Source organism: Furipterus horrens, unplaced genomic scaffold (assembly GCF_987537825.1).
Source record: "Furipterus horrens unplaced genomic scaffold, mFurHor1.1.pri manual_scaffold_12, whole genome shotgun sequence".
In the NCBI taxonomy this organism is placed as follows: domain Eukaryota; kingdom Metazoa; phylum Chordata; class Mammalia; order Chiroptera; family Furipteridae; genus Furipterus; species Furipterus horrens.
The window spans coordinates 72,483,981-72,511,318 of NW_028327182.1; the positions used below are offsets into that span (position 1 = coordinate 72,483,981).

The 27,338-nt window shown below is 44.7% G+C and overlaps 1 pseudogene; it reads left to right on the forward strand.

Annotated features, from left to right (window-relative positions):
- Positions 1-349: 349 nt before the first annotated feature.
- On the forward strand, positions 350-26,882 carry LOC149996369 (protein lin-52 homolog pseudogene; annotated as a pseudogene).
- Positions 26,883-27,338: the final 456 nt, after the last annotated feature.

Below are 27,338 nucleotides of genomic sequence, written 5' to 3' on the forward strand. Positions count from 1 at the left end.
CTTCTGGGTTTATACAATTTTATAACCTCAGGACACTCACATGAGCTTTGTAGTTGGCACTTTAATAACTGGAGAGCTTGCCTTCTCCACAGGGTCCCTCTGCCTGCAGTGAGTTCAGTTTAGAGCTATATGGCAAAAAGATAAACAGAAGAGACCATCCTAAAGCAAACATGCTCTCTAAGCACTGCTTGAAAAATGGAAAGCCTATTTCTGAGGGTGTGTTGACTCTGGGAGACCAAAGAGTCACCTTGGCAAGGCTCTCACCCCTTCATGAGGTTTGGTTGCTATTACTCCCAGTTCCAAGGATGGTGGCAGCTGGCTAAGGAGGACATCTGGCAGATTGTGCACCATGGGGAGGCTCAGTGACCACAGAGAGGCAGAAAGGTAAAGCTGGGGCTCAGAAGCAAACACAGCATCTGTCTGTGCACATTAATTAATAAATTGCATTTAACTTTGCATATGATCAATGGTTGACTGGCACTGCGTTTATTATACTTCTGGTCTGATACAACACTTGAACTCCTTTCTATTCCTTCCAAATAATTTGATGTGAGCGTAACTCTTCCCCCGCAAGGGTCTCTAAGCATCTTTGTCTGTGAAATGGGGAGAACAGTAGTGCCTGGGCACAGGATTAATGATCATGAGTTGGTATGTGACTTGTGGCACAGCAATTAGGCCAGTGAGGAGCAACTAAGAGAAGTCAGTTCTCGGTGACTTTCTCATCATCCCTCCCCTAGGGCAAGGGTGGGGCTCTTTCCTCTCTCACACTCCTGACTTTGCAAGCCCTGTTGAGCACCTGGTAGATGCCAGCTGTCCCGTGACACAAGCACTAGGGCCTGGCGAAGTCCCAGAAGCACAGACACCAGCTCTGGCCCTGGGATCTCAGGGTATGGGTCCACACCAGTTCCCTCACCACAGTGCCCAGGCAGAGGGAGGCCTCTGGTGATCTGAGGGGATGTCAGACTCATGTATATGCCGAGATCCTTATTCCCCTATGTAGGAAGAAAATGTCCTTCAATAGACATTATGCACACAAAACTACCAATGCTTACTGCAGCTTTATGCGGGATAACCAAAATCCAGAAACAACCTTCAACCTGCCCTTTGGAAGGTAAAAGGTTAAACTCTACTCAGCCACAAAAAGGGGCAAACTACTGATATACAACAAACCGGTGGGTCAGAAGGCTGAATGAGGAATGTCTATTGTGTGCACCATAGGATTCCATTTACACAACATTCTTGAAATGACAGAACGTAGAAGAACACATGGCAGCTGTCAGGAAAGGGGGAGAGGTGACTGCGGCTTTAACACAGCAGGAAGGGCTTATGGGACAGAAATGTTCTGTGTGCTGACAATGGTGGTGGTAGTCACCCAAATCTACATGTGTGATAGGATGGCACAGATCTAGACACACACACACACACACACACACACACACACATAAAGCTGGTGCAATCTGAATAACCGCTGTGTATTGTTTCAGTGCAATCTCCTAGCTGTGATCTTATACCACAGTCAACATAGTCATGCAAAATGTCACCATTGGAGGAAACTGGGTAAAGGGTACACAGGATCTCTATTATTTTTTATTTTTACTTGGGAATGTACAATTATCTCAAAAATTTTTTAAAAATTAAAGAACAATATGGTGGTAGATAGCAATTGATTGACAAGCTATCTCCTACCATCCTTGATATAGTGACCCACAATGGGCCTACATCATCTCCTGTGGGGGTGCTGAAATCTGGCTACCACAGGAAGGGTGTGACCTCATGTTTACTCACCTTGCCCTGTGAGGAAAACCTCCCCTTGTTGTCATGAGAGGAAGGCTGAGGCCAGAAGAAACTTCAAACTCCTCACTTGCAAACACCCTGTCAACTCTGTTTAACCTTAAGAGATCCAGCCACGTCTGAAGACTGCAATTTGCACCTGCAGCTACAGGCAGCCTAAGGGCAAACCTGGTTCCTGTTTCATTCTTTTTTCTCAGGGGTCTCCTTTTCCAGAATCTTCTCAGCCTCTCTGGGCCTCATCTAATCGCCATTTCTCTCAGGAAGGAAACAAGCTTCCAGTAGCCCAATTGCTTTTTTTTTAAGTATATTTAATTATATTGTTACAGTAGTACCAATATTTTTCCCCTTTGCTCCCCTCTACCCAGTACCCCCCTTCCCCCCAGCAACCCCACCCCCTTTAGTTCATGTCCATGGGTCGTGCATATAAGTTCTTTGGTTTCACCCTTTCCTATATTATTCTTAACTTCCCCCTGTCTATTTTGTACCAACAGATTATGCTTCTTAATCCCTGCACCATATCCCCATTTCTCCCCATCCCCCTTCCCAATTGATAACCCTCCAAATGATCCCCATACCTAAGATTCTGTTCCTATTCTGGTTTGCTTGGTTCGATTTTGTTTCTACTTTTTAAATTCAGTTGTTGATAGTTGTGAGTTTGTTGTTATTTTAGTGTTAATAGTTTTGATCCTCTTTTTCTTAAGAAAGTCCCTTTGGCATTTCATATAAAAATGACTTGGTGATGATGAACTCCTTTAGCTTTACCTTGTCTGGGAAGCACTTCACCTGTCCCTCCATTCCAAATGATAGCCTTTTTGGATAGAGTAATCCTGGTATTCAAAGTCTGAGAAAGGACACGGGTGCATCTTCAGCTCGCCGATCCTTCACAGCTGCTCTGAAGGGACAGATCTGGAAGCATCTTTGTTAAGTTTTGAAAAACTTGACCGTGCCTCACCAGACCTTTGGCCAGAACAATTACCAGGTGTTGCTGAATTTGCAGCCTCTTTCAAAAGCCCTATTACTAGCTCACCACCCAAATGGATGGCTGAAATAGAACGGGATGACATCGATATGTTGAAAGAACTGGGGAGCCTCACCACAGCTAATTTGATGGAGAAGGTACGAGGCCTACAGAACCTGGCCTATCAGCTGGGGCTGGATGAGTTCACTTTATTAAGATATAGTTTATATACCCCCTACTCCTGTAAAGGAGGAAAGAGGAAGGACATCTCTAAAATCAGAGAAGGAAAAAACTCTGACTCCAAAAAACCTCCGCTGCCTTGTGCCATACCTCTTCAGGGGAAAGGCTAAGGGAGTAAACCCCGACAGAAAATCCGGAGCCGGAGTCCCTAAGGCGGTTTGACGTTGTAGTCAACACCGGCAACTCCTGCGGCGCACCTGAAGCCAAGCTGTATTGACTTTGTCTTTCCCTTGGACCCTTCAGCTGCGAAGAGAGGGGGGGTCTGCTGCATGGGCAACAGCAGACCCTCCATATCACCCTGCCCAGGCTCTGTAGCTTCAGTTTCACTGGAGAGGACACTCCAGCGTCATCGCAAGATGTCGACTCAACACGGGAGGAGACAGATACCGGTTATAAGCTCATCCGATTGGCGAAGGAAACGAGCGCCAGGGGTCTCCTCTGACGGTGGGAGAGGTCATCGCACCTCACTGGACAGCTACCGCCCGCCTCAAGCTGGGCAGCCCCAGCCAATTAGGTGCCGTCTCGCCATGGCTCGCCTGCCCCACTGGGTGCGTGGGGATCAGAGAGGCGCCTCTCGAAAAGTGGGCCACAAAACACCCGCACCAGTTAATTCCAAGCAAACAACAAGAAAGAAGCCTCCGGCTCTTCGCCTCGCTAGCTGGAACATCAGGACCATGTGCCCCGGACTTACTGCAGACCTTCCGTGGATCGAGGGTGCCAGGAAAACCGCTGTCATCGATAGGGAACTGGCACGACTAAACATCGACATTGCGGCTCTACAGGAGACCCGGTTGGCCGACAACGGAACTATCAGAGAAACCAACTACACCTTCTACTGGCAAGGGAAGTCTCCAGACCAACCAAGACAGCACGGTGTTGGGTTTGCTGTGAAGAACACGCTTGTTAACTCCATAGAGCCACCCACAGGAGGCACAGAGAGATTACTTACCCTCCGATTGTCAACAACTTTCGGCCCAGTCAGCATTCTTAGCGCGTACGCCCCAACCCTCTGTGCCACCATCGAAGAGAAAGAACAGTTCTACCATGCACTGGACGAAGCGTTATCCAAGATCCCCAGAAGTAACGCTCTCTATCTCCTTGGAGACTTCAACGCAAGAGTAGGAGCCGACCACATGGCCTGGCCCACCTGCCTTGGAAACTTTGGGAGAGGAAAGATCAATGAGAATGGTCAGCGACTGCTTGAGCTTTCGTGTCACCACGGCCTGTGCGTGACAAACACATTCTTCAAGTGCAAAGAGATCCACCAGGTGTCATGGAGGCACCCCCGCTCCCGCCATTGGCACCAGCTTGACCTCGTCATCACCAGAAGAACGGATATTGGCAGCACCCTCCTCACCCGCAGCTACCACAGTGCAGACTGCGACACGGACCATGCCCTCGTGGTAAGCAAGGTGCGCATAATGCCGAAGAGGTTGCACCACTCCAAGATGAAGGGTCGCCCACGCATCAACACCAGTTGTGCCAGCAACCCAGTTAAGACCCAGCAATTCATCAACATGATGGAAGATGCACTCGGCGAGGGAGTGGCGGCAGATGACATTATCGAATCCAATTGGCCACGTCTCCGCGACGCCATATACAACTCCGCCATTATTGCTTACGGGAAAAAAGAGCGGAAGAACGCTGACTGGTACGAGGCTCACTGGGAAGAAATGGAACCCGTGATCGAGGCTAAGAGGAAGGCCCTACTGGCTTACAAGGCCACGCCCACTCCCAGTACACTTCAAGCTCTACGGGCTGCCAGGAACAAAGTCCAGAAGACCGCCCGCCACTGTGCCAACACCTATTGGCTAAACCTGTGCAGAAGCATTCAGGAAGCCGCCGATATAGGCAACGCACGAGGAATGTATGAGGGTATCAAGAAGGCAACAGGCCCAATCCCCTCCAAGATCGCCCCCCTTAAGTCCAAGACAGGTGAGGTCATCACTGACCAGGAACAGCAAATGCGGCGGTGGACCGAGCACTACCTCAAGCTGTACGCAACGAAGAACACCGTAACAGACACTGCTCTTAACGCCATCCCAGACCTACCAGTCATGGAGGAGCTAGACACCCCACCTACTGCGGCAGAGCTCGGCAAAGCCATCGACCGCCTCGCTTGCGGGAAAGCACCAGGAAACGACGGAATCCCTCCAGAAATCCTAAAGAGCGGGAAACCAGTCCTGCTACAGCCGCTCCACCATCTACTCTGTCGCTGCTGGAAGGAGGGTTACATCCCCCAGGATATGAGAGACGCCAACATTATCACCATGTACAAGAACAAAGGAGACCGCAGCGACTGCAACAACTACCGGGGCATCTCTCTCCTCAGCGTCGTCGGCAAAGTATTCGCCCGGGTCGCTCTTGCCCGCCTGCAGACCCTTGCTTCCCGCGTCTACCCAGAGTCCCAGTGTGGCTTCAGAGCTGGCCGTTCAACAGTGGACATGATCTTCTCCCTACGCCAGCTGCAGGAGAAGTGTCACGAGCAGCATAAACCACTCTACCTCGCCTTTATCGACCTTACGAAGGCGTTTGATCTGGTCAGTCGAAGCGGTCTCTTCAGCTTGCTACAGAAGATTGGCTGTCCACCACATCTGCTTGCTGTGGTCATGTCCTTTCACGACAACATGCACAGCACGGTGTCCTACAATGGCGCAACCTCTGAGGCCTTCCCAGTCAGCAGCGGAGTAAAGCAGGGCTGCGTCCTCGCGCCTACGCTCTTCGGAATCTTCTTCTCCATGCTCCTCCAATATGCCTTTAAGGACTGCAGCGAGGGTGTCTTCATTCACACCAGATCCGATGGCAAGCTCTACAACCTGGCCCGTCTACGAGCCAAGACCAAAGTCAAAGAGGTGCTCATCCGTGAGATGCTCTTCGCCGACGACACAGCTTTGACATCACACTCCGAAGAGGGACTCCAGCAGCTAGTCACTTGCCTTTCCCACGCATGCAAGGAGTTCGGACTAGCCATCAGCCTGACGAAGACGAACGTTATGGCTCAAGGCACGGGGACTCCCCCATGCATCACCATCGACGGATACACCCTGGAGGTTGTCAACGACTTCACTTACCTCGGGTCCACCATCTCGAGCTCTCTGTCAGTCGACTTGGAGGTCAACCGGAGAATCGCCAGGGCAGCCACAGTTATGGCCAGACTGAACCGGCGAGCGTGGAACAATTCCAGCCTCACTGAGAAAACCAGACTGCGCATCTACCAAGCCTGCGTACTCAGCACTCTCCTCTATGGCAGCGAGACGTGGACCACCTACGCAAGGCACGAAAGGAAACTCAACAGCTTCCACAAGAGGTGCCTGCGACGCGTCCTGCATGTCGCCTGGCAGGATAAGGTCCCCAACACCGAGGTGCTGAAGCGAGCCAATATGAGCAGTTTGCATGCAGTTCTTAGCGAGAGACGCCTCAGGTGGCTCGGCCATGTCAAAAGAATGGATGCAGGCCGTATCCCCAAAGACCTCCTCTATGGCGAGCTAGCAGAAGGCCAGAGGATGACAGGGCGCCCAAAACTGCGGTTCAAAGACATCTGCAAAAAGGACATGACACAATGCTCCATCAATCTCAACACATGGGAAGTTCAAGCAGACGACCGCCTAGCCTGGAGGCTCGCGGTCAGGCAAGGTACGTCACGTGCAGAGGCTGCGCGCAACGAGGAGGCGGTCCAGAAAAGATCGAGGCGGAAGCAGCGTCAACAGCAGCAACAACGGCCATCTGCCTTCACCTGTAACAAGTGTGGCAGGGATTGTCACTCCCGAGTCGGACTGCACAGCCATTCTCGGCGGTGCAGATAGACTCTCAGGAAGCTACGCCATCGTCTCTCGAGACGGACGGCTGCCGACGACGACGAATCCTGGTTGCAGGTTGCCTTTTATCACATTGAATAATGTTTGCCAGTTCCTTCCTGCCTGCAAAGTGTCCTCTGAGAAATCAGCTGATAGTCCTATAGGTACCACCCTGTAGGCAACTCTCCACCTCTCTCTTGCTGCCCCCAGGACTCTCTCTTTATCTTTCAACGTTGGCATCTCAATCATGATGTATCCTGGTGTGGTCCCCTCTGGGTCCAGCTTGCCAGGACCCTCCGTGCTTCCCGGACCTGTATGTCCATCTCCTTCACAAAATTTGAGAAGTTTTCCTCATTTTTTTCAATTTTTGCTTCCTCATTCTGTACTGGTTGGCTGTTCTTTTCTTCCTCATGTTACAAATTATTGAACTGAACCCGTTTCCTTCCCTTCACCATTGGTTTTGTGTGGATTTTCCTTCATTTCACTTAGCATAGCCTTCACTCCTTTTCTTATTCGTTTGCCATACTCAAGCATATCGGTCAAGCCTGTGAGCACCTTCATGACCAGTGTTTTGAATTCTGTGTCTGTTAGGTTGTCTATCTCCTCATCTGTTAGGTTGGCTATCTCCTTGTCGCTTAATTCTCCCACTGGAACCTTGATCCATATCCTCTTTTGGGCCATACTTCTTCATCTCCTCATTCTGACAGGCTCCTCTGTTTGTTTGCCTCTGCGTCCCAGGTAGAGCTGTCACTCCTGTTATGTTTTAAGGGGCAGAGCCTTAGGGATTCGTCAATACAGGGCCACCTGTTTCATCATGTTGTGGCACTGTATGTGGGGGAGGGGGTCTGAGGGAGAACAATGCTGCCTGCCCAGCACTCGCCCCTTTTCTAGGCACCTCTCCCATTTCTGTATGGGACTGGTGCCTATCTAGCTATTGCCCTGGCTGTCGTTCCCAGAGTTGGTGGGTCTGTGGATGTTCTAGGACTGTGGAGGCCCTTTAAACAAGCAGAGTCTGCTGAGAGACCAGCAGTTTCTGCCTCCACCCCAACCCCACTGGTCTGCACAGTCAGAAGCAATGAGGCTTGATTTTCCCTGGTGCTGGGACTGTGAGCTGCGAGGTCCAGTGAGGAGCTGAAAATGTTCCCCAGGTGTCCGTCCCAACTTTTTAAAACGTGTGACTGTGCTTTCTGCCGGCCCGCTGCAGCCGCCGCTGCCGCCACCACACGGCATCCTCTCTGCCCCGGCTCCACCCTCTCACCTGTCCAGACGAGTATTTCTTCTTTATATCTTTGTTTGCTGGACTCCCATGCAGTTTGATTTTCTGGAACTTCTGGTTGTTTCTAGTTTTGAGGTAGTTGTATTCCTTCTTAGTTGTGGAGGGAGACACAGCATGTCTGTCTACACCTCCATCTTGGCTGAAGTCCACCCAATTGCTCTCTTAATTCTGAGATTTGGGATATATTATTGGGCGATGAAACCCTCCTGACAACCACTCTCAAACTAACATCGGATAGAAAAGCAGCTGGAGGTCCTGATTCCAGAATTGCCCAAACTTCTTATTAAAAGACCCACCAAAAAAAAAAAAAAAATGCATTATAGGTCATGACCTGAAACACACATTTTATGAAACAATACTTATCCTGACTAGATATAATGTGTTCTAAAATTTTACATTCTGTTCTAGTTTCATGTAAACTAATCAGGCTTATTTAATTTTAAAAATTGATTTCAGGACCCTCCATGAGATAGTACACCACCCATTGTAGTGCTGAAGGCACCAGCTCACAAGATCCAATTACTAAAATTTCAGGCATTTTGCCAGCTGATTGTTAAAAAAGACCATTATTAAAAGTTAAATTCTATAAGCTTACAAAATTTATAAAATTACATAAACTCATGCTCTTGAGATTGTCCATGTCATATTGTAGTGGAAATACCCTTTGTATGTTTCCCAACTTGAGGTACTGTATCACGGATTTTTCACCATATTGCAGATTTTTCGCTATATCACGGGATTTTGCGGTACTGTATACATATGTTGTTAAAGTTATGTAGGTTTAAGAGTGTAGAATAAATGTAAGGTTCCTACTTCGCGGGGGGGGAGGGGTCTAGAATGTAATGCCCATGATAAATGAGGGAATACTGTATTGTATTTACACCATGGGAACTGGCAAGTGCTACACACTGCCCCCACCTCTTTTACCCAGCTGGTTGTTAAGCGTTTACCAGCACATCCCTAGTTGTGACACACGGTCTGAAACGTCCCATTCCTTTCAATTCTTACTGGTCCCGTCCACCTTTGTGTTTTATGTAAAGACACTGAAGGAAAGTTGTGAGAAAGCCCAAGATTCAGGACTAGTTAGTATACAAACTGAAAGAAGTACTCTGTCTTCTGATTCTGGTACAATGCTGTCACCCAACAAAGTTCTGCCTCTCCACTCTCACCGTGCCCTGAAGTTAAGGACTGTCTGTACACAACTGGGCTGTGAGGCTTTGGGGTTAGGAGCAGAAACCCCTTCCCACCTGGGGCTGATCATGCCCTTCTGAGATGTGGACATGGGGTGGTGTAGAGCAGGTCCCTGCTTCAGGCACGTCCATTCTGTCCACGTGTGTCCCAGGAACCATCACATTGGTATTCTTTGTCAGGCAGCTGATCCTCAGCACTGGGTTGGGTGCTGGGTGAGGGAAGGCAGTTGTGGAGACACAGCACCCAGCTTTGGAGACAGGCGCATGAGATCCGTGCTTTCTGCCTATCCTGCTGCTACAGTCCTCTCCTCAGTTGTGCTTCTCCACTTGCCCTTTCAAACTTATTTATGACACGTTATTTAGGAGGCCAGGGAAGAGGACATAGAGTAACTAAGAACATTAGCCCTTAGAACTGTTTCTCCAGGTTATCCCTAAATGAGAAAGTGTCTGATGGGGAAACTATATGTAGTTCGTGTGGCTAGACACAACAGGCCCTTATTGCCATTAGGATATGTTTAATTACAGTATTCCAAAGCGTTTTTTTCCTATCATCAATTTTAATTGCTATAAAAGCAACAATTAGAGATATTTAAAAGAATGCACTCATAATCTCACCTCTCTTACATGAAAGCTATGTTTAATGTTTCTATACTCATTTCCAGCATTCTTGTTCCTGACATTTGATTTCCACACAGTTGTAACCAAGGTCCTAGACAGCTAGAGCCCTACATCACCTCTTCTGAAGCTATTGTATATGGCCTTAAACATTTTAACTGAATGGGCACTGAGGCTCTGAAAGTTTGCCTTGGGCCTTGGGACTGATAAACAGGGCTCTGCTGATCTCTTTTGCATATTTGGAGGGCATGAGGTGTGAGGCCTTGATTTCTCTCTCCTATTACAATTCTCTCTCTGCATTTTTCAGATTTAAATAAAAACAGACACAATTAGCAGGGCCTCTTTTCCTCTAGAGGAAAAATGAGCAGCAAATTGCAGAGTGCCTCTAATGAGATAATGGCCCCAGATGAGATCCTTGATGAGCCCCAGGCACAAGTTCCCTGGCCAGCATTGTCTCTGTCTCTCCCACCCCAACCACTGGGCAGCTTTGGGAAGCCTGAGCAGAAGGAAAGAAAGGCAATGGGAGGACCCCACAGGACAGATTTGGGGCCTCCTGTGCTAAAATGCTGTGTTTGGGAGCTGGGGGAAGCAGAAAGACATGCCACTCCCAGCTGGAATATCTTCATAAATCTAGCTTAAATTCTGGCTCACACAGTCAAAGGGACTTGGAATATACATTTTGGGGGATGAATTAACTTAGTCCTGGGGTGTTACCTGATTCTGTGATCACTCTGAAGTTACCTCTAAAATAAGTATATGGAGTATTTCTGTTTTATCAGGCTAGAAATTTGGGATGAATTAGATAGAGCAGTCACTGTGACCAACCCAGCACAGGAATAAACAATAAACATCTATCTTTTTCTTTTTTAGATTACTGCCTTATTATAATAAAGCATAAATACTTAACTTTTTAATTAAAAAATTTTAAATTACAGTTGACATACAATATTTTATTAGTTTCAGGTGTACGACATAGTGGTTAGATCTTTATATAACTTACAAAGTGATCATTTGCAGTATTTTTGACAATAGCCAAGATATAGACACATAGACAAAGAAATAAAGAAGATGTGACATACATACATATACATGATGGAATATCACTCAGCCATAAAAAAGAATGAAATCTTGCCATTTGTGACAACATGGATGGACCTGTTATGCTAAGTAAAACAAGTCAGACAGAGAAAGACAAATACCATATGACTTCACTTATATGTGGAATCTAAAAATAAGTAAGTAAATAAATAAACAAACGAACAAACAAAACAGAAACAAACTCATTACAAATGAGCAAACCCTCCGTCCACACATAGCTGCCTGTTGCTCTCTCTGCTTCCTCTGCTCCTTTGCTCAGATGATACCTGTCAGAGATTTCTCTGACTACCTCGTGTCAAATAACGGCCCTCCCCACCCCCTTCATTTTCTATCTATTCACTCTGCTTTATTTCTCTTCCTAACATTTATCACTATCTGACCTATTATATATGTAATTGATTGCTTGTTATCTGTCTCTCCCAGGCTGGGTGGGGTGAAAATATAACTTAGAACTCACTTTGCAAAAATAATAGTAAACAAAACACTAATCTGCATTCAGACTGATGATGCTTTTTAGTTTTTTCAAATCCTTGAGAATTTGCTTCATGAGTAAATCGGTGTGTCAAACTAGTAATAAGAATGATAGTGCTGACGGTATCGAAAGCTGCCATCTGCCATCTGCTGTGAGCCCCACCATGCTAGGGTGTCACACTCTTGACCTCACTGGATTCTCACAGCAGGGAGATAATTTCCTTTTGACCCTCACTTGATGTAAGTACAGAACAGAAGTTCAGTGACTTTCCCAAAGTCACACAGCTAGTCTATGACCTTTAATTAGCAGTTCTTCACTGTAAGAAGAAAAAAATATCCAGTCTTTACTGGGCACCCTTTCCACTCTTTCTGAGAATCAAAAGTCAGGCTTTTGAACCTCATGCACTGTAGTTTTTCAACTATGGTGAATACAAATCTGCAAACAGAAACGACTGAAACTCCGGGATGCTTGGGTATCATTCCAGCTTCAAGAAACAGATATTCTCAATGTTTTATATGCCATCCCTGAAGGGATTCTCAGCCTGAGCTCAGTGACTCACCATGGCCCAGCCAGTCACTTCCTTCCTGCTCTCTGGAGGGGGACTTCCCACAGGGAGACAAGAAGAATTGCCACTCTAACCTCCTTGGTGCAGTTCCAAAGCCAGCAAGCAATCTTCCGTTTGTGTGTGTGGCCTGCTTTCCCTGATCTGACCTCCCTTTACACACACACACACACACACACACACACACACACGTTACTTTCACGCCCATTCAAATAAGCAACTTAACAAGAAACTGGGGGAAAAAAAAAAGAAATTCTTAGGCTCAAATGGAAATAAAAATGTGAGTCAATAGGAGAATTAAGATCCATGGCATCATTGTTGTTGTAATTGAGGACTTTTTTTCTTATTTAGCAGCTGTTCTGAACCTGATAACCAATACCTATTTTATGTAGTGAGTCAGGGATCCCAGAATTGAAATTCGGTGGGTTTTGTCAGATGTTGAGATGGGAAGTCACCAGCACGGTTTCTGAACCACTAATCCAATGGCAACGCCTGGTTGGTGAATTTCCTCAAATTCCTTTCCAGCCTTCAATGCTGAGTTTAAAAGGCAATGAAGAAGGCCCAGGACAGGAAGCTCATACAGATTTATTTTCTTTTTACTTTTAAGTGGGTTTAAGGCAGAGAGTTGGGAAAAGTAAGCAGAAGCAACCACTGCAGCTCAAAATGAAAATTTAAGATTGACATTTCATTCCCAGTTATATTCTTACTTGTTAAATATATATTAACAGTGTCTTAATTTTGCCACGAAACAATCAAAAATACAAAAAAAAATGGTGTATAGTATTTTGAAATTACTATTCAAAAGGACAGTATTTGATTCTTTTTTGAGAGGATCTTATATTTCTTTCTTTCTTTCTTCCTTCCTTCCTTCCTTCCTTACTTCTTTCCTTCTTTCTTTCTTTCTTTCTTTCTTTCTTTCTTTCTTTCTTTCTTTCTTTCTTTCTTTTTTGTTCTCTAAACTAAATGTCAGCATTAAACTATATATAGACAGATACGATTGGGTAATTATCAACATGAGACTCTCTTAAGATCAACTCAGCTAGTCAAAGGCCTTTTCACTAACAGAATTTTTGAAAATTCCCAACCACGTCCATAATGCCCTTGGAAGCGTGACTTTTCTATGAGACTTTCGGCACTAACTGGCAAAGCCCTGCTCAACCCAGAGCTTTGGCAGGATCACCAGCTATATTTAAGTTCCCTGCACTATATTGAAATGCTTAATTTCTGGCTAAGTGACTGGGATGAGTTACAAGACCATCTATGCAAAACTATGAGTGGCCCATGTACTACTAATCTCAATGCTACCTTTTCTCCCAAATCCTGGGAAGTAATGAGAGTAGCCAGGATTTCTGGGGTGCAGTGTGAAGCAGACACCCTGATAGGAGCGTTAAGAGCAACTGTTTACTGCATTTCTCAGCAACATTCATTGAGAGGTGTGGCTCTGACAGGCTGTGTGACCCACCAAGTTTCGGTAGCTGGCCCATTGCAGAACTGAGAGCTCAGGGCCCACGTCCCACCTGCTTTGCTGCCCGCCATTCATGGTCATGCTCACAGCAGACCCATAATCACTATTCTCCACTGCTTTTGCAAAAGACACCAATCCACAGACAATCACCCCAGAAGTCGTTATCACATAGGACAATTTCTCGGGTAACAGAAAATAACCTGTACTAGGTGCTTTCTCTTTTAAGGTAACAAAAATGTACAGGGCCACTGTCTTTACTTTTCCTCACATTTTCTCCTTTAAAAATAAAAAACAGATTGCATTTTTGGTCATGCATAAGTCATCTTATTTTCTTCTCTGTCCCGGTGAAGATGTTTCACAGATTTTTATCAGGACTGAGCAACATTAGCATATATCCTACAAAGCACGGTAAATTTTAAAATTTGATTGCGTAAGCAAGTGCTGAATTTTAAAATATCGTTCTTTATTTTCGTCCCACAAAAAATCTGTACTTACCAGTCTCAGTGTTACTAGTGCCAAAGAGAGTATTCTTTTTAATGACATATTACTGCACTCAAGTACTAATTATGCCAATTATAAGTTTCTCTTCATCATGCTGATGGCATAATTTGACTGTAAGTACTTTGCAAATATATATACCCAGTGTTTCAGTAACTCAGTTAAAGGTTGGATTTACTCAGACTTCTAACAAGGGGGTGGGGTGCAGTTAGCATTGCCACCTACTGGAAATAATGGCAATGTCCCCAAGTGAAAAGAGAAGGCTGGAAGGTGGCCCCAGAACAACCCTGGCAAACTCAGGCTCCTAAGTCTCAACAGACCAGGGGCTGCAATCAGGACCCCTCCCTTTGGTCAGATCACAGCTCCCAGTGGCCAATGGTCCCAGTCTACCAGGGACTAAGGAGGGGTTCTCCAGACATGGGATTTCAGTTTTAAAACTGGAGCAGTCCTGGGCTCAAAATGGCACAAGTTGCTCACTTGGGGACCTCACTTTGAGAACTGAAGAATCTACCCCAGTGATGGAGTTATACTTCTAATATTAATTGTCCAAAACTTTATATTATTATGGCAGACTTCCTTCTTTGAGATGCAGTTGCATGTGGAACATAACAGAATAAGTCTCTAACTCCTAATCTGAATTCACTTACAAGAAACTTTATAAAGAGGAACTTCAAAAGAGGTAGCCATTCGAACAGGAAAAAAAAAACATTTGAAGGGATCATTGTGCATTCAAGCTAAACATGAACTTTATATATTTCACTTCTTTGGTCTTAGAGCTCTAAATTTTATACAATGTTATGTTCTTTTCTAATGTCAGTAGGTAGAATAATTTCCACATTTTGACTTTATGCACTAAACAGCTTTAGGTTCGTTCATTAACTTTTTAACAAAATCTCTCAATCACTTACATAACAAACGCCCACATGCCCAGGAGCTTAAAGTAGGTAGCACCCTTCTCCTGGTTCTGAGGGTCGGAGGAATGGATCTTCTGATAGCTGGGGCTGGGGATCTATGAGGGCCTCACCTGCTAGGGTGAGTGGGGCAATGGGGGCAGGGTGGGGACTTGTGAGGTGGGGGTGTCTCTAGTTATTTGCTCACGTGTTCTCAGGCAAGCAAACCACACTCATTTACCATGTGGCACAAGGGTTCCTCACAGCAGGAGTGGTAAACCCCAAGATCCACACATTTTCAAGTGTCTGCTTGTGTCCCGTGGGTCAGACCAAGTCACTGGGCTGAACTGGAGGCTGTGTGGAAGGAAATCAGACAGGCTCAGAGGTATGGCCACTGTGTAGTCTGTCACAATTCATTGTTTCATTTAACAAGAAACTGTATTGTTTCTGAGTTGTCTTTAAAAGTAACTTGTGAGAAATGGAAAAGGCTAACTAGTAGGGCAGTTGCCAAGCGTGATTCTGACAAGGCTTCCCTAATTCTAGATTCTAGGGGCCCGACTAACCAGGTTATACAGGACTTGTCCCTGTTCTAGCGTCCAAGGAAACCCTCAGCCCTGGGCAAATCCAGACATTTGGACACCCTGCGTTCACCCCGTGAGATTTAAGCTACTGTCTCCCCATTTCACAGATGAGAAAATCGTGGCTTGGAGGCATGAAATGAGTATCCCAGGTGCTCTTGTAAGTAAGCAACAGGGCTAAGGTTTGAACCTGGGCATTCCAATGTCAGAGCTATAGCTGCCACACTAGATTGCTTTAACAACTAAAAGGCACATTTAATGTTTAGATAAGTGCTATTGCCCTATCTTAATTACTTACTTTATTTAAATAATGGTTCCAAATTACTTTTGCCTGTGTTGAAAAGTAAAACTCAAATTTACCTTCAAAGACAACGAATTGCTGTATTTAAGAACAGTCCAAAGAATGTGCCACTGGCTCTGAAGAAGTACAAAAATATTCTGAAGAACAGAGTCATCATTGCATAAGCACATAATCTTCTAATTAACTGTTAGCGCAGTGTTAACAAAAACAGTTGTGCTGTCTGTCCTTCATTAAGGCCCACATCCAGGGCTGTGCCTCTACTTTGCTTCATAATCGCTGACTACATATGCCAGCACTGTCTTAGGTACTTAGTGTGTAGTAAGTCATTCAATTCTTCTATAACCTTATAAAATAGATGTTTTTGCTAGATTTTTTGTTTTGTTCCGTTTTTTCTTTTCAGAGTGAAGGCATCTTGCCTAAGGTGGCATAGCCACTTGGTAGCAGAACCATGATCTGAACCTGTCACCTGTCCCAAGTTTATGCTTACTCATCACACACAGGGGTCCTTTGCCTAGGCATAAAGGTTCGAGATAGGTCCCAGGCCCCAGGGCACAAGCTCTTTCCATTAGGCTGCAGTAAATCCCATGCTTGGAAGAAAATCCCTCATTTGGCTGGATAACTTCTCATTGGTTAGTTGAAAATCAAGTAACCCACCACTTCCCTCTGGGTATTCTTTTGGTGGAAGTGTGACAGTTTAATGGCCAGCCCTGGTCCCCACCCAAGGAAAGGGTGGAGAAAACAAATTCTTGATTCAAAGGCCTAAACTTAGAAATAGTACATGTCTCTTCCACTTACTTGGCTAGGAGTTAACCTATGGCCACTGCCAACTGCACGGGAAAGACACAGTTGCATTTAGCCATGTGTCCAAGAAGGAAGAGAGAATGAATTTTGGCAAACAACCTGCAAACTCCACCACAGAGCTCAGTGTCATGTGAATTTGCATTTCTTGGTGTTGTGCTTCCTTTCATAATTTAAGGCCAATGTATTTTTTTTGCTGTGAAATATCTATTCATCTTTTTTTAATATCTTTTATTGATTATACTGTTACAGTTGTCCCAATTTCTTTTCCCTCTGCTCCCCTCCACCTAGTGACTCCCCTCCCTCCAGTTGTCCCCCTGTTTTAGTCCATGTCCACTGGTTGTGCATATAGTTCTTCTCAACCTCTTCCTGTCTACTTCATTCCTCCTACTATGCTTCTTAATTCCTGTACCACCTCCCTCCCTTTCCCTGTTCCCCCTTCCTGTTGCCCTCCCCCCAAAATGTTCCCCATACCTATAGTTCTTTTTCCACTCTCGTTGCCTATTTAGTTTGTCTTTGTTTCAATTCCCTAGCTTCTGTTGTTGGTTCTTGTGATGCAGTTTTCATAATCTTGATCCTCCTTCTTCTAAACCAGTCCCTTTAACATCTCATATAATACTGGTTTGGATCCGATGAACTCCTTCAGTTTTACTTTGTCCTGGAAGCACTTTCTCTGCCCTTCTATTCTGAATAACAGTTTCACTGGATAGAGTATTTGTGACTGTAGGTTTTTGATTTTCATTACTTTGAATATTTCTTGCCAGTCCCTTCTTGCCTGCAGAGTCTCCTTTGAGAAATCAGCTGAGAGTCTAATTGGGATCCCTCTGTACATAATTCTTTTCTTCTCTCTTGCTGCTTTTAAGATTCTCTCTTTATCTTTAATTTTTGACAATTTGATTATAATGTGTCTTGGTGTGGTTCTCCCTGGGTCCAGTTTTTCTGGAACTCTCTGTGCTTCCTGGACCTGTAAGTCTATTTCCTTCCCCAAGTTCGGGAAGTTCTGCTTCATTATTTTTTTCACATAATCTTTCTATTTCTAGTTCTTCTTCGCCCTCTGGCAATCCTATTATTTGAATGTTCATTCGCTTATAGCTGTCCCAGAGGTTTCTGAGCCTCTCCTCGTGTTCCTCCCTTTTCGTTTCCTCTTTCTCCACTGGTTGACTGTTTGTTCCTTCCCTATGTCCCGATTTGTGGATTTGATCTCTGGTTTTCATTTCCTCACCACTGTCTCATATGTGTTTTCATTCGTTTCAGTGTGATTGGCTTTCATTCCTTGCTTGTCTTGTTCCAAATCTTTTGTTAATTCTGCAAGCCACCTTATGACTATAGCTCTGAACTGAGCCTCAGAAAGATTTCTTATTTACTCATCGGTTAGGTCTCTCATCTGCCGCCTGGTGAGCTGCGTCACTGAGATTTCAATCATGGTCTGTTTCATCCTGTCAGTTTTCTGTTTACCTTTGTTTCCTGGGCAGGTTGTAGGGGGCGGCGCCCTGAGCACTCGTCACTACCGGGTGGCCGGCGACCTTTTTCACCATTCTGTGGCGCTTTGTGTGGGGGCATGGGTCCAAGATGGATTCCTGCCGTTACTCTCCACTGAGAGACCAGGAGGCTCCTTCCCCACGGCCTCACTGTGCAAGGCAATGGGGGGTCTGCCTTCCCCAGCATTGAAATTGCGAGCTGCCGGGTCTGGACTGCAGCCAGGATTGCTCCCCTGCTGCTATCCCCGCTGCTACCACGGACAGCACAGCCTGACCTTTCCATCCCAATTCCGATTTTGCCCCTCCTACCCATCCAGACGAGCACCACTGGTTTATAACTTCATATATTGGGCTTCCATGTAGTTTTATTTTCTGGAATTTCTGGTTATCTTTGGTTTTGAGGTAGTTGTATTCCTACTTAGTTGTAGAGGGAGACAGAGCGTGTCAGTCTAAACCTCCATCTTGGCCGGAAGTCTCTATTCATCTTTATTGCTCATTATTCTACTGTGTCTCTGGTCTTTGTGTTAATTTATTGGTACTCCTTAATTATTAAAGAAATTAAGCTTTTGTCTATCCTTATAGGTTGCAAAAATTGACCTCAGTATGGTTATCTTGTTTTGAATTGTGTTTACATTTTTTGGTTGAGGATATATTCTATTTTTATGTAATAAAATTTATTCATTTTTATTGTATTTTATTTATTTAAAAATTATTTTTATTAATCTTTTATTTCATCTTCTAAAGTTTTGTGTCATGCTTAGAAAAAACTTCTCTCGTATTATTTTTAAATCACTCATATTTTACTTTTACTTTCTCCAATTAAATTTTGATTGATAGAATTTATTTTGGCATAAGCTGTAAGGTATGAATTGAAGTTAATTTTTCAGATGACCATTTAGTTGTCTCAGGATCACATGTGGATTAGTCCTCTCCCTGATGATTTGAAATGTCACTTTTATCACTAGATTACTGAATAAACTTGAGTTTATTTCTGGGCTTTCTAATTTGTTCATTGATTTGTCTATTTTTCTACCAGCACCACCCTCACTACCACGAGTCCTTTTTCTCATATATTTTTGTAGCTATTTTTTAAAAAGATTTTATTTACCAACTGACCTGGAGTCAGCACGATCCTTCCCCATGTGGGAAGGCCACCCTCCCCTCCACACCCCCACTCTTATTAGGGTTTTCTGGACCCAAGGGTAGGTAGGACGACGACCATGTCCAGCTTGAAGCAGCTAGAGGAGCTTGAGACCTTCGCCCATTGTCCTTTACAAGATTACAAAGGGTCCTAATATTTGAGGGGGGGGGGATAGTTAATTTTTACGAACCAGGGGTATGGACTTGGGGGGGATTTCTGGGGGAGGGGGGAGCTGGGGGAAGGGGAACAAGGGGGAGAAAATTGGAACTGTTGTAACAATATAATCAATAAAAAACATTAAAAAAAAAAACATGCATACATTGAATAAAACTGCACATTTTAAAAAAAAAAAAAGATTTTATTTATTTATTCTTAGAGAGAGGGGAAGGGAGAGAGAAAGAGAGGGAGAGAAACATTGGTGTATTTGATTGGTTGCCTCTCTCATGTCCCCAACCAGGCATGTGCCCTGACCAGGAACCAAACCGGTGACCCCTCAGTTCGAAGGCCAGCACTTAATCCACTGAGCCACACAAGCCAGGGCTGTAACTATTTTTGATGCTTTTTCTTGTGTAGTTAAAAAAAAAACAACACACCACATGTTGATGTTTTTTCAAGATCATTGGCTTGGCATGGCTCTGCCCTGCTTTCACTGTGAGCCCCTGAATCCTTCTGTTTCAGGTGTGCTTTCACACAGCAGAACGAAGGGTTTTCCTTTGTGATTCAGCCTGGTTTTTATTTTAATAGGTGAATTGAGCTTACTTATGGACATTCGTTGATAAGAATGACACAGTTGGTCTTAGTTTTGTCATGTTTTATGCTTACAGCTTCTAGTTATAATTTCTTCTCTTTAAAAAAACAATTCACTGTTTCTTTCATTTACTATAAACATGTTTTTTAGTTTGGAAGGTCGACATTTTTGTTCCAGGAGATGCTTGGTCACAGTTTTTATCCCCATCCTGCCAGTTTTCTCTGCTTCTTCTGCAATGTATTTTACTTGTTTCTTTCCCTTTGTTTTATACCTATTCTTGTTCCATCTTTGTATAAATCTTGTGCTGGCTTCTTTCTGATTATGACTCATCTTCAACTGTGGTGAGTCCTCCCTGATCAGCTATTTATAGGAGGTTCCTTCAGGGGTTAGGGCCCTGTCCTCCTGGCACAATTCCCTTCAAAACCAGGATGGGCATAAGTGATTGTCCCCCACCCCGAGATGAGCAGTGCAACACACAGCTTCCTCCAGGTGTGTCTTGTCCCGTGGCTCTCTCTCTACTTTTTCATGCCAAGCAAGGCCTGATGCCCACATTGTTTTTCTCTGAGGACGTGACACTTAACTTCTGGAGGCTTGTGACTGATAGCATCTTAGGGTCTTCCTGCCCCCTTAGACCTGCCTGCCCCTCCTTCCTGTTTGCTGCAGTTGAGACTCACACTGTCTCTTGTTTTGCTGGAGCTAGAATGTGTTTCTTTTTCTTCTTCTTTTATTTATTTTTATTTTTGTTCCTAAAAGAGAAGGGAGACAATGTCATTTTGACTCTGCCATTTTACATATGAAGTCTCAAGTACTCCAGTGTATTCTAAACTATTTCTGACAAGTCTGAAGTGGTCTGGTTCTAGATCCTCACAGGTGGCCCAGCCTTTTCTTCCTGGAACTTTCAGATGGTTCCTCATCCAGATGCTCTGAGTTCTGCTGGCTGGGTCTCTGTGTGCTCATTACAGCCTCAGCCCTCGAAGGGATTGTCTCATGAGTCACATCTCCTTTCTGCTCTGGGAAATTTTCCCCTGTTATGTCTTAGTGATTACTCACCATTCCTTTTTTTTCTCTCTCTGAAACTCCTAGTAGTCAGACATTATACTCCCCAGCTGATTACCTATGCCTCTTCTCTCTCCTTGTGTATTTCTCCATCTCTCCACTTTTTAGAGATATGTTTTAAAGACTCATTTGGCACCAGCCTCTACCTATTCTGTGGGACTTTAAGTTCAGCAATCATATTTTAAATTCTTTCTTGTTCTCAGCCTGTTTGTAAATAGCATCCTGTTCTTACCATATGGATAAGCAATATTTTCTCGAATCTTTCTGAGGACAATAATTTGACTTATAATTTAATTTTTTTTTCTAACTTAGGTGTTTTCTTTCTATGTTGCTGATTTTCTTCAGAAAGTCTGGAGACACTTGGATGTCCGAGTACATTAAGAACCTGTGGCTCATTCAGACGAGCTACTGTGGGTTTCTGTGGACTTCTCTGAATGCAAAGGGAAGTTGCAAGTTCTGTGTCCACAGACAGGGTTGGTTGGCTGTGCTTTATTTAGGATAGATAAATATACCTTGATACAACCCATCCCAACTCTGAATAAGGAAGATTTTACTCTGGGGCCTCAGACCTGTGCTAAAAGTTATAGCTCAACCCAGGCTGTTGATTCAAAGTGTTTGACGAAGGGCCGTCTGGTGTCTGCCTGCTGGGAAGCTGTCTGCTGTGTGTGTGTTGGGGGGCGGGGGGGATAGTTGCTGGAACCTTGCTCACAATCACATCCAATTACAGTTACACCCCAAATCTCAGTGCCTCTCTATGGTTCCCACTCACCAACACCTTCCACCCCTTTCCAACTTCAGAGATTGCCAATCATCCTATGTCCCACTCTCTTTGCCATTACAGGTTTATTTTCCTTGCACTTGTTTTTCTTCCAGTCCAGTGGGGCCGAAGGAAGAAGGAGGCCATGTGTGTACTCAGTGCACCAGCAGCCTACTCCAACATATGCAGCTTGAGCTCAGGACCGATGCCTTGTCTATAGTGACCAAACCTTTGGGGACATTCTGCCACTTCAGGACACCTCCTACACAGTGTTCCCTGGGGAAATCAGGCCCTATTACACTTCAAAGAGCTTGGGTCATGCTTAGGATAGAGAGTGAGTTACTGTCTTTAGTCACGCTCTTGTAAATGGTACCATGTAGCAGGTTTTGTTGTTGTTGTTGTTGTTTAAACAAAAAGAAAAGAAATCAAAATTACAAAGAGAAAATGACTAGGATTATCCCAAAGTTTTGGGAGCCAGTGTAGGTGGGGGCTCTGAACTTAAGCTTCTTTAGTTTCAGGGTTAATTGGCATTTTTCTCTGCAGAGATGCCCGGGGTGGAGGAGTGGGCTGGAGTGCCTGCAGAACTGGAAAAAAGCAAGGAGAGGGTGGGGGTGGGACAGGAATAGGAATGTTTGAATTTGGCAGTGAGCAAGTAAGATTTTGGAAATCTTCATCAGTGTGGTCTCCATAAAGACTAAAGGCCAGGATCCTGATTGGAAAGAGCCCAGTGAGCATGGGTTGCCAGGAAGCTCACACAGTGGTAGAAACAGCTCATGGCAACCTGTGAATCAGAGGAAGGATGGAGGACTCCATAGCCCCCCACCAACCGGTTCCTTTCCACACCTTCCCGGGACCGATGTATTAGTGGCACTCAGAAATGAAAACCCTTTACCTGTAATCGCAACAGCTTGCCCTCAACTAAAGACCTGGTCAAACCTTCAAACTTTTATGTCCTTGATATTTATTATGTTGTCTACAGAAGAAGGTGAATTACCACCATTAGAATACCTCAGGCCTACTTCCTCAAGACACCTCAAACACAAAGGTCTAATCAGAGGGAGATGTCACTGGATCAGGCATCAGAGCAACTGGATTCCAGTGCTGTTTCCACTTGAGCTGAGACTACCTTGTAAGGTTGAAATGATTGTTACCACTTATTGGATCTGGGTACTGTTTTGACAATAATCAGTTCTTCTTCTTCTTCTTTTTTAAATTAGCCCGAGAGTATCTCTGGCCCAAGGATAAGATGACTACGGAACACTTCTCTGACATTTAAGCTTTAAGAATAAGCTTTAAGAATCCATCAACTTACTATTATTGATGTGACATCTAGTAGGGAAGAATGTAAAAGGTCATCAAAGGGAGACTAGGGTCCTATTTTTAAAATAAATCTAACTATTTAAACTAACATGACTACATAATTATAAACCAATATAATTGGGTTTCTATCTGAGGGACTCACTATACTTATCAGATTTTAACTAAGCTATGACTGTTCAGTTGTAGAGGCTTAACAAAACACTTAAAAATCACTCAAGTAGAAACATGAACCTAAAGATCTTGGAAATAGTTCTTATTTTTTCAAGGGGTCAAATAAAATAACGAAGGCCAGTCAACTAGAAATCAAAAGATTTTTTAATTGAAGAAGCTGACTCACCTCTCTATATTCTCCTGGGAGGACAACTATCATCAATGCATAAAGCTAGGTGGAAACAGGAATCACTTTATCTTATGGCCTTAGATTCTCTAGGTTGGTCTCTGTCCACTCTAAATAGCTTAAGACAGAAGAAGAATTTATTGAATGATTCTGGAGCTTGTCATAAACCCAAAGGAAACTAGACTTTTTGCAGATCTAACTTGTGCCTGGGAAGCCAGCAAGAGCCTCTTGGTGCCCCTTCTCTGCCTGCTTCTTCACGTCTTTCAATCTTTTCTACTCAGAAGGCTATTTCTGCCTGCTTCTGTGTCTACTGGATGGAAGATGGTTCCCATGTCTCCCAAGGTTTTGTGGGTGTCTCAGCACATGCCCAGACAGACTAGTTCAATTCAAATACTAAATCCAATTTCTAAAAAATAATTTTATTGATCCAATCAACTGGAGCCCAGGTCAAGGGCAGAGGTGGGGGCATCATACGGTAAAAACACGTCAGCTAGGGGCTGACCTAGAGAGCTGAGGCATCATGAGAGCTGTGCAGACACCCCAAAGGATATCTGCAACACCCATGTATAATAAGGATGTAATTGGAAGAGGGGAGAGGTGATGAGCTCTTGCCACAGATTAGGGGAGTGTATAAGAACAGAAGTTAAGAATCCTATATTCTAACAATCTCAGGACTGGGGAACTGTGTTCCCCAAGCAGGTCCTGTAAACCTCCCTGAGACACAGTTTCTTTATGGAAAATAAGAGACTGGACTAGGACAATCTATCCATGCCACTTGACCAATTTTTTTCTTGCATTCACTTGACCAACCACTTCCACGGATAGAAGTGCTCTTTCCGTACTGGCAGGGGTGAATTCCAGGTGGCCGTGAGGAGAAAAAGGGGATGAGAAATGGCACTTAGAGGGAACCACCAGGACAAAGGGCATTCATCAGCATCTTTGTGGCAGGGTTGGGTGCTCCATTTGAAGTCTACCCACCAGATTCTGTTCCACACATGGGATCTTTCCTCAATATCCCCCACTCCCACTTGTGAATGACTGTTCTGAGGGATGCTCATTCATTGTTTAAGGAATCATTAAAGAAATTGAAAAAGTTTAGCCTAAGGAGGGGGCATATAGGGGAGAGGGATACACACTACAGACACTTGAAATACTGGAAGGGCTGTCATGTACAAAAGGACATCTGTTTCTTCAGTGTGATTTCTCTTGGCAGAATTAGAATCAAAAGATAAATGTTATGAAAGGCAAATTTCAGATCATTTCATTGTTTTCTCTAAATTCACATTGTCCTTAATTGAACGTGCTTCTTCTGGCAGTCTGAATTCCCCATCCCTGTGGTTATTCCTGTATCAAAAAAATCTGTAAATTGAGGAAGATCAAAGTAGAGAGCACAAAGTTCCTCCATTGTTCAATCCTAAGATCTGGGGAGCATTTTTTTTCAAAGTATTTCTACCTGTGGTCTTATTTGCCTCTTGTAACAAGTCTAAGGTATCATGTCCCTGTGTCTCACTTATAAGGGCACTGATGTCCTGAAGGTGAGTGGCATGCCCAAAGACAGCATGAAGATAGCAATTGGGATTTGACTCTACCACTTGGACTCTTGGCCCAGGGCTTCTGCCACTTGCCTTGTTTCTATAATGTAAGTTCTTAATTACTATCAGGAGTGCATTCCTTAGCACACACTTTGCTTCCATACATACTTACTGGCCCAAACTTCCAAAAATACAATTTGTGTGAGATAATACCCTTTCCATGATTTCTGTGAATGTCCAATCTTCCTACCTCCAGGGCCCTTTATCTCTGCTGCCGTGTCCATAAATGCTTCCTCAGTTTGGTCTTGAACTAGCAGGCACACACTATGATTTCCCACAAGGAAATTCATTTGTATTTTGGTTTTGTGACCTTAGTAACTTTACTGAGGACTTGATGGTGGTGGGGAGAAATTGTACTGCATACCACTCTGCTATCCACCAGCTTCCTGGCTTACCCCTCATGTCCTCCGTCTCCCATAACCCCACCTGTCTCCTGGCCACTTCACATGCACACACCCTTCTGAAGGGCAGAAAGCCTTTCACTCTTAATTGTCTTTCTCATGGGTACAGACTCTTCAGGCCAGCTTGTCCTTCCTGCTTGCCTGCAATTAATAATAATAAATAAGAGTCTCCGTTTTATCACACTTGAAAGACAACTATCTGTTCTGATTTCACAAATCTCCCTCAAAATTAACTTAGTTACCATGCCTGAAGTTTCACAGATTAGACCTCTTAATGGTCCTGAAATGAGGGAGGGTAGCTCCCTGCTCTCCCCAGGATACAGCTGGCAACATCTGGAGACAATTTTGGTGTCACTCTGAGAGGGAGGGGTCGCTGCTGGCATCAAGAATCTTTCGTCCACAAAGACCTGTTCAGTCCAAAATGTCAATAGTGCTGACGTTAAGAAACCCTGAATTAGACCATTTTTCTAGTTGCCTTGCTTGAAGTTCTTCCAATTAGGCAACACGCAATCTTATTAAAGCGTGGGAAGGGGTGGGGAACATAACTCTAGTAAGATTGTTCTCCATCCAAAGCACCAAGTGGAAGTTACTGTCTCTAAAATAATAGAAATTCTGATAGGCAATTTGGGGGAAGGAAGAGAAAGAGAAGGGGTGGAGGAGGTTGTGGGGAGACAGGCTGAGGAGCTTCAGTAACTAGCTTTGCCTGAGAGAAGGTTCCACAGTCATCAAGCTGGACCCAGAGGAAGCCTCCCACTCACAGCCTCCTCCTGGTCCCTTGAAAACATGCCAGCAGAGCAGCACCCCACAGTCACGAGTCACAGGTGAGACACAAAACCGTGGGAGTAAGTCCCCACCCTGAGCCCAGAACGGCTATCCCACTAGAAGGTCAAGGCACTGCCTTACTATTCAGGTGAATATTACACTCTTCTCCCGTTTCATTTCCCTTCTACATTGGAGGAGAGGGTGTAGTTTGTTTTTTCAGTTTCATTTTCTCCTTTTTCATGAAGGGAAGGCTATGTTGCCAAAAATACTCATGAACTGCTTCCTTGTTTTTACGATGGAGAAGATGGTTTATTTATTTTACAGTTACATTTGCATTAAAATGGCAGCAAGGGACAGCAGAGTTGAGCTCCTGGGGCCCTGTTCCCTCCCTAGGTTCCTGAAGCACTCAAGGGCATCTGGAGTGTCTCCCGGCCCAGGACACGCTTCCAACCCCCCAGGGCTCAGAACACACACACACACACACACACACACACACACACACACGCGCACGCACACACACATATCCTGTTTAGTTTGTGCCCCCTACAGAGCTGAAGCTTCTAGAGCTATTGAGGCATTGATGGTAGTCACATCAGTGTCCAATCAAAGGTGGTTCCCAGCAGCCTTCCTGGTAGACAGAGCCTGTGGGTTCTCCTCCAGGAACCACTGCTCTGCTCTGCTCTGCCGATCCCTCTGTTCCAGCCAGCAGCCGCTTTCCTGCCTCCTCACCTTCAGGGAGCCACCCTCCTATACTGATGGCTTGAGCTTCATCAAAGGCCAGACTCAAGGATCCCTACCTAGTGACCAAAAATAGCTGCTTTAAAATAGCACAAAAGCTGTGAAGGTCTCACTGCCTTCTATAGCCAGATAAAGAAAAATAACTTGGGGTGGAGACCCTGGGAAATAGCTCCCCAGCTCTGCGTCCACTGCGATCATTGTGGGTCCTGTGCCCTTGCCTACTCCACGCCGGGAGCTGGGAGCTCTTGTCAAGACTGCCAGAGGGGTCAGCTTTGCCTGGTTTCCCAGTAAAAGCAGACTGAAAATTCAAATCAGCTCTCCACTCAGGCTGGCTTGGAAGAGGAGGAAGGAAAAAGAAAGTATAGTGTCCTTAGAATTCTTTCCAGATGTTTTTCTCAAGAATATTTTGTGGCCCTGAAACGTTCACAGTATTTAGTGCTTTCTCGATATGTGGCCTCTCCTCTGCAGATGCCCTAAGACAG